Below are 20,906 nucleotides of genomic sequence, written 5' to 3'. Positions count from 1 at the left end.
CCCGCCTTGGGACTGCATCCTCCCCTGGGCCCTCAGCGTCCCTTTCATTCCATCTAAATATGGGGAAATGGAGGGTGGAGAAGGTATAGCTACTCCTTAGCCAACACAGGCTGGAGGTGACGCACATACCATCAGTAAGATCTTGCCGTGGGGCCCCAAGGGGGTGAAAAGTGAACTTGATATGTGATCTTTGGCAGGTGAGCTGCTTTCAAGCAATAATCTCTAGTATTGAAGAGATAACAAAAATCTTTGGTGGGCAGTTCGCTATTTCTAAACCTCTAGAAATTTCCATTCCTTATCTGAGAAATGGAGCTCCTGGAGAGGTTAAATAAATTGTCCAAGGTCACGCAGTTGGCAAATGATGAGGTTAATACTACAAGCCATATCTCATAGGTCGTATTCCATATTGTTAGTACCTTACCTGATGGTATCATAAAAACGTTTCAGGTCATTCTAGACCCTGTACCCTCCACTTTTGCCTCGTAGCTTAATAATAAACTTAGGAAGGACTATTTTGAGTTGACCAACATCTATCTTTATAAAACAAAGAGATAGAGGGACACCTGGGTGACTCAGTCGGTTAAGCGCCTGACTCTTGACCAGCTCAGGTCATGAACTCACAGTTCGTGGGTTCAAACACCACGTTGGGCTCTGCACTGGCAGTGTGGAGCCTGCTTGGGATCCTGTCTCCCTCTCTCTCTGCCCCTCCCCTGCTTGTGCTCTCTCTCTCTCGAAATAAATAAACTTAAAAACACACGAACAAATAAACAAAGCCAAAGAAATAGATGATAGGGTCCAGTGGTGGATTGAAGAATATCTCCCCAAAACTCAGGTCCATCCAGAACCTCAGAATGTGGCCCTATTTAGAAATAAGGTCTCTTCAGATATATTTAGTTAAAGATATCAAGGTGAGATCATCCTGGATTTAGGGTAGACATCCAGTGACTGGTGTCCCTGTGAGAATACACAGAGACACAGGGAAAAAGGCCATGTGAAGACAGGAGCAGAGATTGGAGGGATGCAGCCACAAGGTAGGAAATACCAAAAGTCAACACAAGTTGGAAGAGGCAAGGAAAGATTCTCCCCTAGAAACTTCAGAGGGAGCATGGCCCTGCTGACACCTTGATTTGGGGTTTTTGGGCTCCAGAATTGGGAAACAAAACATTTCTGTTGTTGAAAGCTGCCATGTTAGTGGTTCTTTGTTATGGCAGCCCTAGGAAATTAAGGCTGGCTCTTCACAGAGGAACAAACAGGGGAACCTTCCATTTCACCCAAAGGGGAGCTGCGAACAGGAATTCCCCAGAGCAAGAGGCTTTGGCCCGAGGCAAGGAAAGAACAACACATGTGTTTAACCTGTGGTAAATCATGTCCATTTCTGTGAGCCTCAGTATCAGATGAGGAATTTGCTTTAGCAGGCACCAGAAATTTGGGAGCCAGTCAGCATCTGGATTTGGGCTCTGGATTCAGCATCTCAGGCAAATCTTCACACTGTAGCGCTTCTCCTACTGCTGAGAGAACACACACTTGAGTTTCAAACCTCAGCTCTGCCACCGTTCTCTTTGTGTGACTGTGGGCCAGTCAGTTAATGCCCTCACAAAGCAGAACATCTCTGCCCCTTCCTTGTAGAGCTCAATCCTATCCTACCTGCAGAGTGTCCTTTATAATGCTGTCACACAGTAGGAACTCAAATTAGTCTGGCCCCCACTGCCAATCTGTGCCCCTGATTTTAGCTGGGCATTTGTTCATTACCTATTTTCAATAGTTTTTTAGATTTTAGCCTCCATTTCCTGCTTTTGTAAACGACGGTTTCTTTTCTTTTTAAATATTTATTTTTGGGAGAGCAGAAGTAGGGGAGGGGCAGAGAGAGGGAGACAGAGGATCCAAAGCAGGCTCTGCATGGACAGACTGGCAGCAGTGAGCCCGATGCGGGGCTCGAACTCGTTAACCATGAGATCATGACCTGAGCCGAAGTCAGATGCTCAACCAACTGAGCCACCCAGGTGCCCCTTACCCCCATATCTTTAAGGACCGTGCCTGTCTGGATCACTGTTTTGTCTCTAGCACCCACCTGACAATATTGGTGGGATAAAGAATTGAATTTGCCTTGCACCTGATCTAAGTTCTTAGAGAATATGGGCTCCCATTCTCTTATTTACTTTGTATTCTCTCCAGGGCTCCCTTGGAACTGAGCGAGAAAATATGCTCAGGGAGTATTGTTTTGATTGAATTATTATGAGAAGGAGTGAGAAGGCAAGGAAAGTTCTTTGGGTTCAGAAAGAGAAGAGTTTGAGGTGAATGCATTTTGGGACTTCTAATTGTCGAGGACGGATGGCTCTCAGAATCAGAGAGCTTCATTATCTTTTTAACTTGTACATATAGAGATTTATGAGAGTCGGCTTCGATGAATGTATTCAGGATCATTGACTCCAAAGAAATTGTGAAGCACAAACCATTTTCTCCTCGGAAGGACAGATTAAAAGGTCAGTGCTTTTAAAGTCAGTAAAAGAATGTGTTCTCTCTCTCTCTCTCTCTCTCTCTCTTTTTAAAAACTTTCTGGGAGGAGGGGGCATCTGGGTGGCTCAGTTGGTTAAGTGTCTGACTTCCGCTCAGGTCATGATCTCATGGTTAGCGGGTTGGAGCCCCACGTCGAGCTCTGTGCTGACAGCTCAGAGCCTGGAGCCTGCTTCCAGATTCTGTGTGTCCCTGTCTCTCTCTGCCCCTCCCCTGCTCACGCTCTGTCTGTCTTTCAAAAATAATAAATAAACATTACAAAAATGTAAAAAAAATAAAAAATAAAAAATAAAAACTTTCTGGGAAGAAGAGTATCGGAATTCACAGGGACAGAGTGAGTGTTGGCACTCTGCTCTGTTCCCAGAATCTCGGGTTCTGAAGTCATGTCCCCAGTAGTGCTCTGCTGGTCATGTCCACGTCTGTTCTTCCTTCTGAGCAAAACATGGTATCAGCGGGAGGGGGAGCTGACCACTCAGCAGTCACTGGAGCGGGGGAGGGGCGTGGGGAGCCCTCAATGGCTAACTGGGCAAATCTGAGGGTGGTGGCAGTCCCTGAGTGGGTGCCAACTGGGATTTGTTTCAACAGTGTGCTCTAGCCTTCAAAATAATGGATATGCTAATCATTTCACACTGTATATGAATATCAAAACAACACCTTGTACACCTTAAATATATACAATTTTTATGTGTCAATCATACCTCAAGAAAGGTAGAAAAAATAATGCATTAGCACACATCTACTGAGGTCTTGTAATGTGTGATATTAAGCACTTACAAATTTTTTAATGTTTATTTATTTATTTTGAGAGAGAGAGAGAGAATGAGTGGGGAGAGGCAGAGAGAGGGAGACAGAGGGAGAGGGAATCCCAAGCAGGCTCTGCATTGTCAGCACAGAGCCTGATGTGGGGCTCGAACTCACAAGCTATGAGATCATGACCTGAGCCAAAATCAAGAGTTGGATGCTTAAATGACTGAGCTGCCCAGACGCCCTGATGCTAAGTATTTTAAACCACCACTTTCATTTAATCTTCATAATTATGCAGCAAATTAGGTCCCATCACTATCAGCTCTCTTAATTTGACAGGTGGGAATCTGGGACTCAGAGAGTTTAAGTAACATGCCCAATGTTGCACAGCCCAGAAGGACAAAGGTAGACCTTGACCCTCAGTGTTTCTATGCTCCTGACACTGAGAGGAAGGATGGGGTAGCTCAGGGCCAGGAGCTAAACCCATTGTGCTAGAGGCCCTGATTCAAATGGTTTCACATCCCACAAAGTTCAGAGTCAAAGCTGAAAAGGCAGGAGACCCAGCATCATGTCTTGTCCCTTTTCTGTAATGCCTTAGAGTCCAAGGTCCAGGACACTGGCTGCTAACAGAGTCTGGAGAATGGGGTTTCTAGAGCACTGCCCATGGTGTGATCCAAAACCACGCTGGGATGGGATCCTCTCGCATCTGATTTTGACCTTCTTCACTGATGTGTTTTCCAAGTCCAAACTCCTGCCTGGCCAAATTCAAATTCCTTTGCAAGGTATCACTTCTACCTCCCTAAGTTCTGGACTGCAGATTAAGGACCCACCCATTTCATGACCAGCTGACTTGGTCTGAGGCCAGGAAGATCCGGAGTTATAGTTTTGGCATGAAAATAGAGCATCCTTGAGGGTTGTTGGGGTTAGAAGCATGTAAACTGATTTTAGGGGAAGGAGTGCTGTGCTGCCCTGTCCATCTTGGCAGAGGTCTCTGTATTGGACTCAGTCTGTCCCAGTGAATAAATCAAGGGTTACTTTGCTTTCTGGGTACAGCCTATGTATGTTTCCCCATCAAGGGCTTAATGAAGTGATTATTTACTGTGAGCAAAAAGTAGAAAGTCTGGAGGTGCATTGTCTAGATTTAAACCCACTAACTGGGTGACCTCAGGTTGTTTTTTTTTTGTTTTTGTTTTTGTTTTTGTTTTTGGTAATCTGTAAAATAGATGTAAGAGTATCTCCTACTTTCTGGAAGTTCACATTGTGCCCCTTCGCTTTTACAAAAGACCTATATTAGTCCAGTAATGACTTTTTCCATAAAAGCGAAAGCCCTCTTTAGATTGCTTTCAGATAGCAAAAACATGTAGTAATGTAGGTCGTTTGTAAAAGTGAAGGGGTTCTACTTTTGTATGGGGTGCCTGAAGCGTCCGAATTCAGCTCAGGTCGTGATCTCGGGGTTGGTGAGCTCAAGCCCCACATCGGGCTCTGTGCTGACAGCTCAGAGCCTGGAGCCTACTTGGATTCTGTGTCTCCCTCTCTCTCTTTGCTCCTTTCCCACTCACACTGTCTGTCTCTCTCTCTCAAAAATAAATAAACATTAAAATAATTGTTTTAAAAAATATTTATTTCTTTTTGAAGGAGAGAGAGAGAGAGAAAGAGAGAGAGAGAGAGCATGAGCTGGGGAGGGGTAGAGAGAGAGAGAGGGAGACACAGAATCTGAAGCAGGCTCCAGACTCTGAGCTGTCAGCACAGAGCACGCCGCAGGGCTCAAACTCATGAACCATGAGATCATGACCTGAGCCAAAGTTGGTCGCTTAACCAACTGAGCCACCCACGCGCCCCAAATACTAATCTTTATCATGGTTTGTTGTGAGGATTAGGTGAGTTATTTCATGTAAAATGTGCTTAGAGCAGGGCATGACATGTGCTAAACATTCAACAGATATTAACTGGGATTATTCCGTGGACATGATGTAATTTCTGACTTGGACTGGGAATTCAAATCTGACTTGGGTTCACAGCTTAGTTCTGCCACTTCTGAGCTGTGTGATATTTGCTGAGTCCCTTAGCCTCTCTGTGCCCCAGTTTCTCCTGACTTGTAAGCTGAGCTGAATGCTGCCCTTTGATAAACTTTTTCCCACCCATCATGCCCTTGGGCATTTTCTTCATCATCCTCTGCCAGACCTCTCCTTTCCCATCCTGGTTCCCGCCATGGAGAATCAAGGCCTGGCAGAGAGCAGTGAGCAGTTCTGGGCTTATTTGGGGGTCAGGCCAGCCTACCACTGTGGGGGCGGTTGGTGTTGAGGTCAGGTCCTGTAAAGAAGGTTATATGTAGTAAGGGGAGGTAAGATATTTTGAAACAGAAGGAGTTGAAGAAAGAATGTGGAGGCTCAGAGGGCAAGGCTGTCTTGCTGTAAGAGGAGCATTTGCCTTTTATCCATGTATGTCTCAAAGTCTGTGACAGGGTTCCTTAAGATCCCCAACACTGGCCACTGGTTTCGCTCCTACTTCTTTTACTCCATTTTGAAAGGGAAATGCTGCTATTTATGTAGAAACTGGTCAGTCAGGCTCACTTTGCTTTCTTGGCCATTCTGTCTTTCAGGGGGTCTTGGCCTGAGATCTGGTGTTCTGACCTCCAAGAAGAGTCTTGGTGAGCAAGAGGTGGTGGAATTTGAGTTGGGGTATCCTGCCTTCTCTGAGGGTACACACCAAAATGGTTACTCTGGCTCAGTTCCTACCACGGAGTCCTTAGGACTCTAACCCCACCTGAATCTTTCTGTCCTTCTCAGGAGTCCATGAGGAACCTCATAGGGGCTCACCACTGGCTGCACCCACCCACCATTTTCTTCCACCTCCTGGCACTTGCTAGTACTTCTTCCCTTGATGCAGACCCACTAAGTGACCCTTCAGCTGCAGGGTCACCCTCTCCGTCTCAAAGCTATTGATATGAGGTAATGTTCCACCTCCTTAACAATTTAAATTTCTTCTTCTCCAAAAGTCATCAAGTGAATACCCAGGGATTCATCATCTATTTCGCCCACATTGGCCTCCTCTCACATTGGGTTATAAAGTTTTGGTTCCTACCAAAGGACTCAGAGATGTGGTTATTTCATCAGATCTACCTTACTGTGGCATCAGCCTGCTACCCCATCAGACTACTTGGTTTCTTAGGACTTTGGCTCAAGTCCCTAGACTAAAAGTCATTGGTTATATTCACATCTGGCTTGATTCTGGCTTTTCTTTGACCTTCATCTATTCCTTCTACCAATTTCTATAAAATAAATTTCTCTCAAATTGCTTTGTCCATTAGGGATGCCAATCAGGGTTTTATAAGGTGTCTATGGTAAGTACTTGGGTGCGGTTTCCATGAAGCCAGGAACCATGTTTATTTCAGTCACTGGCTATGTCACTGTTCCCTAGTAGAGTACCTGGCACATATTATAGTCTCCGCAAAGACATGTTGAGTAAACTAGATATTTTCCCAGATGTTCTTCTCTCTCTTCCTAACCCAGTGGACTCGTTCTTATCCTATAGTATTTGAGCTAAACCTCATCTCTTCTTAGAAGCCTTCCTTCACTCTCTCAAGTCTGATTAAGACACTTCTCCTCTAAGCCCTCATAGGAATGGGCTTGCCTGTGCATGGCCCTTTGCTCAAAGAACATAATAATTTATTTACATGTCTGTCTTATGCAAGCACCTTAAAGTCAGGAACAATATTTAATTTGTCATGTCTGATAAATGAAAAAAAAAAAGAATGAATTAATGTGTGCCTTGGTCCCTAATCACATCACATGTTCAAGCATTGACCCTCTCAGGTGCTTCTTGATATCCCATTAGTTATTAAAACAGAGATATAACTTGCTGTGAATTCAGATGGCACCAGGTCCTGAGTTTTTGTGGGGCAGGGGCCGAGATAGGACTCAGGAGATGGAAACTCCTGACTTCCACCTAGAAGAACAGCCTGGCCCATCCTGAAGCATGTATGGCTTCTAGTGAGGGGCTCCAGCAATACAGCATCAGAGAAACTTTGCTCCTAGACTTGCTCTGGCCCTGGCACTCCATTTGAGTGATGTGACCAAGAAATTTCCTGTGGCCTAGTTCCTGGCTCATGGTGTTGCATTGCGTTTTACCTGGGGGAAAGGATGCCCATCCTTTTTTTTTTCCTGCACAAAATTTGTGTGTTTTAAAAAATGGAGTTCTGATCATCAAACATATTCTTGTGAAGTGGGTCCTAGCTGCCTTTGCTTAGGGTGCCCAGATGCCAACCCTCAGCTGTGGCCTCCAGCCTAGATCCCCAGTGTCACCCCCACAGGGACTCCCACATCTTGTTGACCTGCCAGAAACATGACCGGTGCTTGCCTGGGGGACCCGGTTCCTTCCAGGTTGACCTGAGCCCGGCAGGTCTGGTCCTCATATTCTGTTCTGACATATCTCAGCCCCATGGAGAGAAGGAGAATCGGACACAGCCATGGCTAGGAGGAGGAGGAGGAGGAACGACTCTTTGCCCCCAGTATTTTTTTTTAAGTTTATTTATTTATTTTGAGAGAGAGCAAGCAGGGGAGAGACAAAGAGAGAGGGAAAGAGAGAGGGGATCCCAAGTAGACTCTGCACCATCAGCATGGAGCCCATGGGGCTAGAACCCACGAACTGTGAGATCATGACCTGAGCCAAAACCAAGAGTGGGGGGCATTTAAGTGACTGAGCCACCCAGTGCCCCTCCCCCAGTAGTTTTGATGTCAGCATGGACAGGCCAAGATATTCTGACTGGGAGAGCACCCTGAGGCCCAGTCATCTCCATTGTCACTGGGATAACATTAACAATCCTTTGTTTCTGGGGAGCACTGGGTTTTTCCTTCAACATTTTCTAGTTTTGGGTTTTTTTTTTCATTCACAAAAGCCTTGAAGAAAAGGAAAGGGCAAATGGTTTTATTGGTTTTATTGTGGAAATGTGGTCCACTGGTCAAGTTGTACTGTTCTTTTCTACCCTAGGACTCGGACAGTGCATGCTGTTCTCCCTGCACGCACTGTCCTCTCCTTACCTCTCCTCATTGTGTTTTATGTCTCCATTCTACTCCACCTCTCCATGCTTCCATTCCATCCCAAAGCTTCTTACCGATGTGACAGTAGTGTCTTAGAACAGCCAGAAGCTTTTCGGTTGAGACACTGGCTCTACCTCTTACAAGGTGCACGATATCACATCTCTCAGCTTCTATCTCATTATCGTAGGATGTGGAGAGCAGTATCTAGTCCATATGGGGAGGGTTAGAACTGCATCATGGGACACAAATGAAAGATTGTTCCACATACACAGGTTATGATTATTATTATCATGTGCAAGGCCACAATGCTAGCCACTGAGGGTCTCTGTGGAGTCTTGCAATTCATAACAAGGGACACTGGGACCCCTGGGTGGCTCATCTGGTTGAGCGGCCAACTCTTGGTTTCGGCTCAGGTCATGAACTCATGGTTCCTGAGATTGAGCCCTATGTTGGGCTCTGTAATGACAGTGCTGAGCCTGTTTGGGATTCTCTCTTCCTCTCTCTCTGCCTCTCCTCGGCATCTGCACACATGGACTCTCTCTTACAATAAATAAACATTAAAATATATACATTCATAGCAAGGGACACTACTAGTGCCCTTGTTGACTTTATATGGAACAAATGTGTTAAGTCTTATGAAAAGTATAATGTACAATGAGAGGAAATATTACACCTAACCTGGAGAGTGTATGTGTGTGGGGGGGTGGGGGTGGGGGCTGAGTCTGTATGTATGACTGAGAGTTTCACGGAGAAGGGAGCATTTGAACTGGGGCAGGAAGCAGGATGACATTTTGTCAGATAGACAGGAAGTGACAGCAGAAACTTTAGGTAAGCTACTGCATTTCTCTGAGCCTCCCATCTCTCAAATGTAAAATGTATAAATCACATGAAAAATACTAATGGTGAAAATGCTTAGATAGAACTCAATTTTGCTTGGACCTGTTCTAAGTGAAGCATACACATTATTTCTTTTAATTTCCACAACAATTTTCTGGAATCATGTACTATTATAATTTCGACTAATTTTATAGTCAAGGCTCAGATAATACCAAATGGTTAAATAAATGTCCACGGGTGCACAGTGTTATGAAGCACTGGGATGGATGTGAAATGCTCACACAAGGCCTGGGGACTCCAGGGCCCCATGCTGCCTTCCATCAGGGAGGCAATGGAAGTGGGACTCCAATCCCAGAACATGCTCCTTCTTACTCTGGTCACACAAATGCTTAGTTTTCCCCCACATGAGTTCTGGAGCCCGTTCCAGAGCCTGGTGTGGTACATCAGCCTAAGGAATATCTAATGAAACATTTTTGTTAAACTCTGTGTAAATGTGCAAGGGCTTCCTAAATGCTGATTTATAATTAGAGGGCATCCAAGAAAGAAGATTCATCACTGCTTCCTAAATATATATGTTCTGTGAGCAATTCTGCAACGATGTGGAAAAGGAAGAATAGGAATCAACAGTCCCAAACTCGCTCCAGTCATAGCTATCCCAAGGTAAGAACGTGGAACCCACTGGCAGAGGAAATGAAAGTGAACCCCCCATGGAAGAGTTCTGCTCTGTGTTCAGATACTCACATTGGCTGTTTCCCTCCTTTCCATTCCTAACCTGAATGAGGTTTGGAGTTGACCTGACTGGGAATCGGATGCAGGTAACAGAGGCTATGGTAGATAATTTCAGCAGGAATTATTTCAAACAGAGTGGTAGAATATTTCCAAATCTTTGGGAAGGTTGGAGCAGCAGCCATTGGGCCTGGGGCTCCGCCCAACAACATGGCGGAACCAATGTGCCCATGGAGCTGCTTCCTCAACAGCATCAAGAATTTGGGGAATCAAGAAGTTCCAGGGCAGAAACTATTGGCTCCGGTGACAATACAACTGAGTTACCGTGCAGGGCTCAGTGAACTGGCTGTGGCTGCTTCTTCCGAGCTTGTTCAGAGGGGCTCTCCTGGTGCTGGGCATGCATGCCTTTAAAGTTCTGAAGCCCTGCCCTGTGACCTTGACTATACTGCTGTCTTATGGGTGACCTTGTGGAAATGATTATACCCTCTCCATGCCTCAGTTTTCCCCATCTGTAAAGTGTGCATAATAATCCAACCTGTCAGGTTTTTGTGAGACTTCAGTGAGAAATCTCATGGAAAGAGCCCAGCAGAGTGCTAACCTCTGCTTAGTTATTCCTTCCTTTGCTTGATGACACGGTATGGTTTCCTGATTGTTGAGCTTTGCTCCCAAATCCTCAAATACTCCCTTCTGCCTGTCAGAGGCTTACAGTTTCCACATGATGCTCATAGATTGTTAGAGCCAGAAGGGAATTAGTTAGGATTTCATCATTTTTAACACCCAAGCAGCCCGGTAGCTATTTCCCCCTGGGATCTAATGTTTCAGAAGGCTATGTCTAAAACAGTGCATCTGTTAAGCAATAATTAATTTGTACTCATGCTTTTAAAAAACCAAAGGCATTCCACAAAAAGACCTTCTGACAGGCATGAATTAATCAGTTTTCCTACATTGAATGAATATAGTTTGAGTCTTAAAAAAAAAAAAAAAGAAAAGAAAACTTGACATTTCAGTTTGCTTGAGTGGCCTCACTTTGGGTTCATGTACAATTTCTATTTGGCTTTTGTAACTGAATGTGCACATGCACTCTTCCTGTGAGAACCAGCAGGCCAGGGATCTGTGTACATGATTGGCTTCTGGCCACTTGAGCCACGTGAGGGGTGCCCACTGAGGCATGTGAACAGAGTGGGGGAGGGGAAAGTTCTTCAGTCGGAAGTTGAACTGTAGTTACTCAAGGAAGGTAGAAAGAGTGATGGAAGGCCATAATCCAACAAAGGCCCTCTGTTCTAGAACCTTCCATTCAATCTTCACAACAAGCCTGTGAGGTTGGCATGTTATTGTCATTTTACAGATGAGAAAACTGAGGCTTAATGGGGACGGGGGCGTCTACATTTGCAACAGCAAGGGCTGAAACAGGTCCACATTTGGTAGCTACATTTGTAGTGAGCTTAGCATGACATGTAAAGATGACAGATGTCAGATGTCAGATCACTAAGCTGTACACCTGAAGCTAATGTAAGAGCACATGTCAACTATACTCAAATAAAAAAAAATTAAAGAAAAGGAGGTCCACATTTGCACAGAGGTCCAAGTTAGCCACAGGGCTGGGTCTCCTGGCCCTGTGGTGGGTGTTCTTTCCACAGGCTAATGCTCTCCTGCTGATACTCTGGCCACCAGCCTGGCCTCCTTTGGCTCTTTCCCTCCTGCCTGGAATTCTTCCTCCCTCTCTCCCCCTTAATCTCTAGGCTTGGCCTTTCTTACCAGAGAACCTCTGGGGTCCAGACTGCTTCACAACAGAGGCACAGCCCAAGTAGAGGCCTTTGGAATTTGCCATAGCTATAAGCCCAACAGCTTCCCACTGTGGGTTGGGAAATAATTATTGTCAGTAATTAGAACTACATTACTCTCGTGAAAACACACAGAACTGCAGCACCAGCACCGTGGCGTCTTAGATCCCTCTGTCCCAGTTGTCTTTCTCTCTCTCTCCTCTTGGCTAAGACTACTATGACCCCCAGAAGTTCCCCCTCCATTCCAGACTCCAGGCACGGGTCCCAGTCATCCCAACCTTAGACCTACTGTGTGTGAGGTGAGGAGGCTGGATTTCTGAGCTCCTGTCTCTCTAGATGGTGAAGCAGGAGGAAAGCTGGTAATAATAACAGCGGCCGCTCATGGCAGTCAGACAGAAGGGAACAAAATGCAGCTTCATGTGCAGTGGAACTCTAAGGGCTTACAGTCAATGGAGGCGTCCTGAAAGTTCACAGGCCTGAGCGAAGACAGGAGTGGAAGAAAGGAAGGGAGGAAGGAAGGAGGGAAGGAAGGAAAGAAGGAAGGAAGGAAGGAAGGAAGGAAGGAAGAAGGGAAGGAAGGAAGGAGGGAAGGAAGGAAGGGGGAGGAAGAGAAGAAGGAGGGAAGGAAGGAAAGAGGGAGGGAGAGGAAGGAAGGAAAGAAGGAAAGAAGGAAGGAAGGAAGGAGGGTGGAGGAAGGAAGGAAGGAAGCAAGAAGGGAAGGAAGGAGAGAAGGAAGGAAGGAGGGAAAGAAGGAAGGAGGGGGAGAAAGGAAGGGGGGAGGAAGGAAGAAGGGAGGGAAGGAAGGGAGAAAGGAAGGGTGAAGGAAGGAAGGAGGAAGGAAGGAGGGAGGAATGAAGGAGAGAAGGAAGGGAGGAAGGAGGGGTGGAGAAAGGAAGGAGGAAGGAAGGAGGGAAGGAAAGGAGGAAGGAAGGAAGGAAGGAAGGAAGGAAGGAAGTGGGGAGGAAGGGAGGAAGGAAGGAGGGAGGAAGAAAAGAGGGAAGGAAAGAGGGAAGGAAGGAGGGAAGGAAGGAGGGGGGAGGAAGGAAAGAGGGAAGGAAAGAATGGGGGAGGCAAGAAGGAGGGGAGGAAGAAAGGAAGGAGGGAAGGAAGGAGGGAAGGAAGGAGGGAAGGAAGGAAGGAGAGGAGGAGGAAGGAGGGAAAGAAGGAAGGAAGGAGGGAGGAAGGGAGGGCTTCTATGGCTTCCTTTCTGATTATGGCAGGACTACAAGGCAGTTTCAGAAAATTTAGAAAATAGGGAAAAGTACAAAGAAAGAAATAAGAATCATCCCAAATCCCAATATGCTGAGGTGATTGGTATGCGTATTTGGAGTATTTTCTTGAGTTAGATTTTTGTCTTCTCTCTGTCTCGCTCTGTCTCTGTGTGTCTGTCTGTCTGTCTGTCTCTCTCTCTCTCTCTCACACACACACACACACACACACGCAAGCACACGCACGCATGCATGCACAGAGGATAATTTGGTTCTTCCCTAGGCTCGTCAGGAAGTACCAAGTGGTATATCAATTTGCTTCCGCCACCAGCATATGGAGGGTTGACTTGCACTTGCACTGACAGGGAACGAATGAGCATTTTCCCTCCCAGGGGTGGTCTTTAGGGCTGGAATTTCCGCCACGGAGAGAGGAGCCGTCCTCTGTAGAGGGAGCTGGGGAGACTGCCTGGAGGGAAGAAAGAACAGTGCTACCCATAGTGTTTTCTGTACTGATTCTGTCGCTTTGAGTTCTCCGGCGACCTTACGGAGAGGAACCAATACTCACTAATGGCCCTAGAAGCCAGATTCCATTTGGTTCAGAAAGAGAATGCACTCCGAAAGAATGTATTTTTTAAACCTGAAATTTAGGGGGTAAGTTCATGCTTGCTACCCTGATGGTCTCACTGGGTGACATCATCCTGAGTGTGCAGGGCTGTGTGCAGCCTGTGTGCGGGGCTTCCTCTGACCAGTTCCAGTGCACTTCCTCATGCCCTTCCTGGGCTTCCCCGGTCCTTCCCCAGGAGCCTGTCTCTGAAGGTCGGCTGGGCAAAGTTGGGACTGACACCCGTGGCCTCAGGAAAGAAGGGGCCCCTGGGAAGCCTGCTGGCTCCATTAAGTTCTCACAGGAACTCCCGGGGCTGACAGAAGATTTGTTACCAGAGAGAAGGCCAAAGATGGATGATGGCTATCACTGCTTCTGCAAAACACAGGAATCTTATGTGTCCTTGGCTCCCCTTAAAAAGAGACTACAGGCCCCAAATGGAGTCACTAGTGTTAAGCCTTTGTCACCAAATGAACACTCAATACCTAATTTAATTACAGTTTCAACCTGTTCCATGAGTGACCTCTTAAACTGGTCAATCTGGGCTCACCTGATCAGATCCAGTGAGGTCATCTGCCTGATAGACACCTGCCATCCCCTAAGGGAAGGTGACTTTGCCTGGAACAATCCAGTCTTTGCTAGTAATTTCTTCCCCCCACCCTCTCTTCCTTATAAAAGTCTTTCATTTTGTGCAGCTCTTTGGAGCTCTTTTCAGTTTGCTAGATGGGTTGCTGTCCAATTCACAAATGGTTGAATAAAGACAATAAGAACTTTAAATTTTACTCGGTTGAATTTTGTTTTTTAGCACTCCGCAGTTAGGAGTAGGGCGACCTTGTAAAATTTACTTAACTGCTCTGTGCCTCAGTTTCCACTTCTGTACAATCAGGGTAATAGGAGGGCCAACCTCAAAAGAGGAGTCTAAAGATTAAATGAGAAAATACTTCTCATGCATGAGACATAGTAAGTGCTCAAAAAATACTAGCTGCTAGACCATGTTTCTCTTTGTTTTCTTCTGCCTCAGTAAATGAGACTAGTATAAACCATCATATGCCTATGATACTTTAATGGGAGCCACCAGGGAGGTTAATAATTTTGGGTGCCCTCTTGGAACTCTGGCCCTTTCTCTTCCACCACAAAAACAGCCTCATTGTAGGCTATTTGGTGGCTTGCCCTCCAACCGCCCAACCCCCATTCATCCTGGAGATCATCCTAAGGGATGCCTTTCCTGCCCCTCCCACCCCCTTCAAGACCCTTGTAATAAGCTCTCATATGCCTTCATGCTCTCTGCATTCCTTCCCAACATGAAACAGCCACTAGGGAAATAGCTGAGCAATTACTTGATTAATATATCACTAGACCATAGAACCACTATAACAGGGACCACTTCTGTTTTTCTCACAATTGGTACCCATTGCTGGGCACAAGTAGGTACTGGAAAGAGAGTTTAATATGTGGTGTTGGAACTGTAAACGAGAGGAGTGTTCCAGTGAGGAAAGACTTGCCTCTTCTCTCTGTTGGAAAAGAGACTCCCTTGGACAGTGGTCCTTTAATTATTAGGAAATAATTTTGTTACATGCTTCAGTGTTCTCATGTTTAAGAATCTATGCCCCCCCCCCCCCGCCACATTTTCTCCCTGTTCTCCCACTTAAATAATACATACTGGACAGAGACCCAGCTCCAGAGGTAGGAACTAAATTCCCTTCCTTGGGCGAGAGAGAAATGTAACAGGAGATAGGAGCTGTCAGGGGGTAAGTCATGGATGGTCCACTTAATGAGAGTTTCTGCTGGCTCCCTGCTTTCACATTCCAGCTCCAGAGGAACCTGGGCAGGGGTTTTCTCATCACTCTTGATACAGATGTTCTCTCCCTTCTGTTAACTGGAAGCTGAAGGTAATTACTACCAGAAGCACAGCTCCGTCAGGCACATTAGGCTGGTGGAGACTTCACTGGGCTGCAAATCGTGACTCTAATTAGGCAGTTGCTGATGCAGGGAGCTCAGAATCTAGTTTAAAGTCTTGCTTAGGCCTGGAACATCTTCCAACTATAAGTGGTCTGAAAAGGTTTGGGAAGAGGAAGGAAGGGAGGGGGATGCAGACGGGTTGAGCAGGGAGTTTGTGTGGATGGAAAAAAAAAAGGTTGACAGAGAAAGAAGACAGAAAGAAGACATAAGGAAGGAAGGAGCCTTCCACCTTCACACTTGATGACTAGAAAGGGCACCAAACTTCATTTTAGAAGGTTTGAGCACCAATCCTTGGTATAATAACTTTGGAAAACCGTTTGGCATTATCTACTAAAACTAAACATACACCTGTCTGACCTATGATCGAGGCAATCTACTGCAAGGTTTCTATCTAAGAGAAATGAGTATCTATTCCCACCATGAGTCATGCACAAGAACATTCATGGAAGATCTATTCAGACTAGACCCAGTGGCACAACCTTGATGTCCATCAACAGGAGAATGAAGAGATACTTTGAGGTGTTTCCTACAGTGGGGTACCACACAGCAGAGTTTAAACAGAACACAAAGCAACTACTAACAATTGCAAACCCCAGGGGATTTTGTTGAGCAAAATAAGGCAGGTACAGAAAAGGTACATTGTGTAAAATTTTGTTTTTATCAAGTTCAGCAACAGGCAAAACTAGACTTTGGAAATAGAAGAATGAGATGGCTCATTCGGGTAAGTGTCTTACTCGTGATTTTGGCTCAGGTCATGATCTCACGGTTCGTGAGACCGAGCCTCGCCTCAGGCTCTGTGATGACAGTGTGCAGTTTGCTTCGGATTCTGTGTCTCCCTCTCTCTCTCTCTGCCCTTCCCCTGCTTGTTCTCTCTCTCTCTCTCTCTCTCTCTCTCTCTCTCTCTCTCTCAAATAAATAAATAAATAAACAAACTTTTTTATTAAAAATTTTCTTAAATGTTTTTATTTATTTTTGAGAGAGAGAGAGACAGAGCATGAGCAGGGGAGGGACAGAGAGAGAGGCAGACACAGAATCCAAAGCAGCCTCCAGGCTCTGAGCTGTCAACACAAAGCCTGACATGGGGCTCAAACTCACAAACTGAGAGATCATGACCTGAGCCGAAGTCTATGCTTAACTGACTGAGCCACCCAGGCACCCCAATAAACAAACTTTTTTTAAAAAAGAGTAAGAGTTGCTTCTTATGAGGGGAGAACTTATTAGGGAGGAGCACAAGGGAGTTCCCAGAGGGCTGTAAATGTTGTATATTTTGACCTGAGTGTGGTTACACGGATGTAAAAACTATGTAAAAAGTAAGCCTACCGTATGCCAAACATTGGTGTCCTTTATGTAAATTGTAGCTCAATGAAAAGCTTTCTAAAAGGAGAACACCAAAGCAATGGGTGAAGAATGCTGTCTTGTGGTTCAAACTTGCCTCTCTTTGACTGAATGAGGAAGAAAATCTTTCACACGCTTATCTATCTTAAGCATTTATTTGGTGAATTGCCTGTACCTGTTCCAGACCTGGTCCCAACAGGAATCTGGGTTCTTATCTCCCTAACTTGAACAGCCTTGTTAAACAGCAGTGCCTCTGAATCCTTGTCTAGTTGTTTGTTGCAAATTCTTCCTCCCTGTTCATCGTCTGTCATCAGCTTTTTTTTCCAATGATGGTTTTTATGTAGAGAGTTTAAAGTTTTAAGTAATCTGATCTATCATTCTTTTCTCTTGGCTCTTCCTTTCATTGCCTGTTTTTGTGTTCTTCCCAAGCTTCTTACTTAAAATTTTTTTTCTTAATGTTTATTTACTTTTGAGAAAGAGAGAGAGACAGAGAGAGAGACAGAGAGAGATAGAATGTGAGCGTGGGAGGGGCAGAGAGAGGGAGACACAGATTCTGAAGCAGGCTGAAGGCTCTGAGCTGTCAGCACAGAGCCTGATGTGGGGCTCGAACTCACAAACCACGAGATTTGATTGAGTTGGATGCTCAACCAACGGGGCCACCCAGGTGTCCCCCAAGCTTCTTACTTTTGAGAAGCTGATGAAGCCAAGGTAGCTAGAGCCGCAGAGGGAGTAAAGGGACACGAGCAAAACTGGGGTGAGACAGGTAGTGAGGGGATCAGATAACACAAGTTTTTTGACTTCAGAATGTATACCAACTGCAATGGATAGTCAAGAAGGGAAGTCAGCAGAGCAGGAATGCAAATTAATTTGTGTGTGATGAACGTCACTTTGGCAGCCGGGTAGGGGATGGATGGGAGGCATGTGAAAATGAGAAGAGCTGTGGTGACTATGGTAGTGGTCCTGGGGAGAGTGGCACAGAGATGGAGAGACGGGGACGCGTCAGAGACGTGCATTAGAACTCAGTTCCATGGGATGCAATCTGGCAGGTGAGGAGGGAGGCAGGTCTTGGTGAAGAAGCCCAGGCTAACCAAAGACAGATGAACGCTCACCCATATGTGTTCCCCTGGACTTCTGATTTCTGGGTGTGTGTATTTGCTTATTTGTACTCTTATCGCTTTGTCAGCACAGAATGAGTTTTTAGTGGTTCAGTTGAGGCTGCCATTTGTACGCCCCCACCCAAAAGTGAGTCTCTCCATTGCAGAGTCCTGGGTAACCTCTCACTGCCTTGTCGATTTGTGAGGTCTCCCTTCCTGGTGAGGAACCAGTCCTATTTCTCAACCTCCTCTAGCAGTGTTTCTTCTTCCTCTTCCTCCTCCTCCTCCTCCTCCTTCCCCCCTTCCTTTTCTCCTTCTTCTTCTTCCTCTTCTTCTTCTTCTTCTTCTTCTTCTTCTTCTTCTTCTTCTTCTTCTTCCTTTTCTAATGTTTATTTACTTTGGGAGAGAGAAAGTGCACACAAGCAGGGGAGGGGCAAAGAGAAAGTGGGACAGAGGATCTGAAGTGGGCTCTGGGCTCTGCCCTGACAGCAGAGAGTCCGATGCGGGGCTTGAACTCAGGAACCACAAAATCACAACCTGAGCCGAAGTTGGATGCTTAACCCACCGAACCACCCAGGTGCCCCTCTTCTTTTGCTTTTATCACACAATTCTGATGTTTGTATGTTTTGATTCATTTGTGTTTTTTTTGAGGAAAATTCTCTCTTTAATCACTCTTTAGAAAGTTCACAGCTGTTTTCTCATTAATCTGTTTTGTTTGTATTATTATCACTTCCCCCCCCACCCCCAGGTGAACTTAAGAATCTAATAATTAATTTCCAAACAAATTCCATTAGGGATGTAACTGGAATTTTATTAAGCCCATAAATTAATTTCAGAAGAATTAATGTATGAATTTCTCATACATAAATATTTTTGCCTATATGTTAAAAATGTTTATTGTTATTTTTCAGCAAATTTAGGGGCATACACTGTAGATCTTACTTATTCTTCAAAACGTTTTTCCTCCCTCAGAATTATATGTTTTGGACACCACTGTAAAGTCATTTTTTGGGGTCATTTTTCATGGATTACTATTGATACATATAGGAAGTATACAACTTTAAAAAATACCTTCTGTGAAGTTACTTTATAAAACTAACTTAAGGGGCCCCTGGGTGGCTCAGTCAGTTAAGCGTCCGGCTCTTGACTTCAGCTGAGGTCATGATCTCATGGTTGGTGAGTTCAAGCCCCACATAGAGCTCCATGCTGACAGTGGGGAGCCTGCGTGGGATCGTCTTTCTCTCCCTCTGTCTCTTCCCCTCCTCCACTCGTGCCCTCTTTCTCTCTCAAAATAAATAAATAGACTTAAAAAAACACTAACTTAAAAGATATGTTTTAAACATAGATTCTCTGGAGTTTTATAAAGGTACCATTGCATTATGCTACAAAGTGATAATTTCGTTATCTTTTCAACAATCCTATCTCCTCCTGTTTTATGCTAATTGCATTGCTGAGAATTTTCGGAAAATGCTAAACTGTAATAATGACGAGTATCTTCTTTACTTGCTTTTGCCACTGGTTTTAATAAGAATTCTCTTTAGTTTTCCACTCTTAAGGGTAATGTTGATAGTTAGCTTAAGATATAAAGTCTTACTATGTTAAAAAAAAAAAAAAAACTTCTATTTCTCATTTCTTCCCAAAACAAATTTGGGGATTATTGAATGTATTTGAATGTCATTGAGCACTTTTTCTTCCTCTATTAAAATGATTATTCCTGTTTTCTCCTTAAATATATTCATATGGGATGTTGCATTAATAGATCTTATAATAATTATCTTTGCATTTCTTAGATAATTCCTACCTGGCCATTGTGAATAATTCTCTTAATTCTGCCACTGGTTTGGTCCAATAATGTATTATTTAGGATTTTACATGACTTCCCAATTTTACTACAGTTTTTATCCTCACTTCTTGCGTTTCGGAATCAGGGTTATGTTGGCTTTACAAAATGAAAAATGTATTCATATTTTTCTAAGCCTGGAACAATTTTAATAGCATAGGGATTTTAGTCCCCCGAAAGTTTGAAAGTACTAAATCTCAGAACTGTCTGGTACAGGAGTTTTTGCAAAGTAATTCTTTGATGAATTTTTTAGTCTTCTCCAGTAATTTGTCTGTTCAAATTTTCTACCTTTTCATGAGTGAATTTTTTAAAGTGTCTGTTTCCCCAGAATCTTTCCATCTCAATGAGATTCTGAAGTTTAAGTTTTTCATAGTCTTTCACTATTTTATTTTTTTCCTCCTCATCAGTAGCAAGATTTCTTTCCTCATGTAATTATTTTTCCTGATTTAATATGTCAGAGGTATCCACTTTACTAATCTTTGAAAGAATTATTATTTTACCTTTAAAAAATAATAAAATATATCCTACACACAAAAAAAACTACATTTAAATAGAGATACACTTAAGTGCTAAAACTAAAATAAACATTTTATTCTAGTTTTGAGGTAAATAGAGATAATACCGGTTACCCAGATTCACCCGCTCCAAATGGCCCTTTCCTCCCTTGCTGAGAAGTAACCACATCCTGAAATAGCATATGAGTCAGTGGCATATTTGTAACATAGGTACTTTTTCTAAATAAGATCTAATTTAGTTTTGCCATTTTTGAACTTTTTGTGAGATGACCCATGCCATATGATTTTTTGTTCAGTTGCAAGTTTTTGAGGTTTGCTGTAGCTTATGCATGTAGTGGGGCTGATCCTTTTTCACTGCAGTATGGTATTCCCACAAATGAATTATAATACAGTTCCTCCATCCTGTTTTGAAAGGACTTCTAGATAAAGTGTTTTATTATTTTTTAATTTTTTTACTTATTTATTTTTGAGAGAGAGAGAGAGAGAGAATATGTGAGCAGGGGAGAGGCAGAGAGAGAGGGAGAGAGAGAATTCCCAAGCAGGCTCCATGCTCCGTGTGGAGCCCAACATAGAGCTTGCTCGTACGACCCTGGGATTGTGACCTGAGCTGAAATCAAGAGTCAGTGCTCAACTGACTGAGCCACCTAGGTGCCCCCAGATAAAGTGTTTTTTATCACAACTTCTGCTGCCATGAATATCCCTGCACATATTTTCTAGTA

Source organism: Panthera pardus, unplaced genomic scaffold (genome assembly GCF_024362965.1).
Source record: "Panthera pardus isolate Hobbes unplaced genomic scaffold, ASM2436296v1 HiC_scaffold_6, whole genome shotgun sequence".
Classification (NCBI taxonomy): Eukaryota; Metazoa; Chordata; class Mammalia; order Carnivora; family Felidae; genus Panthera; species Panthera pardus.
Note: the sequence above shows the minus strand (reverse complement) of the source record.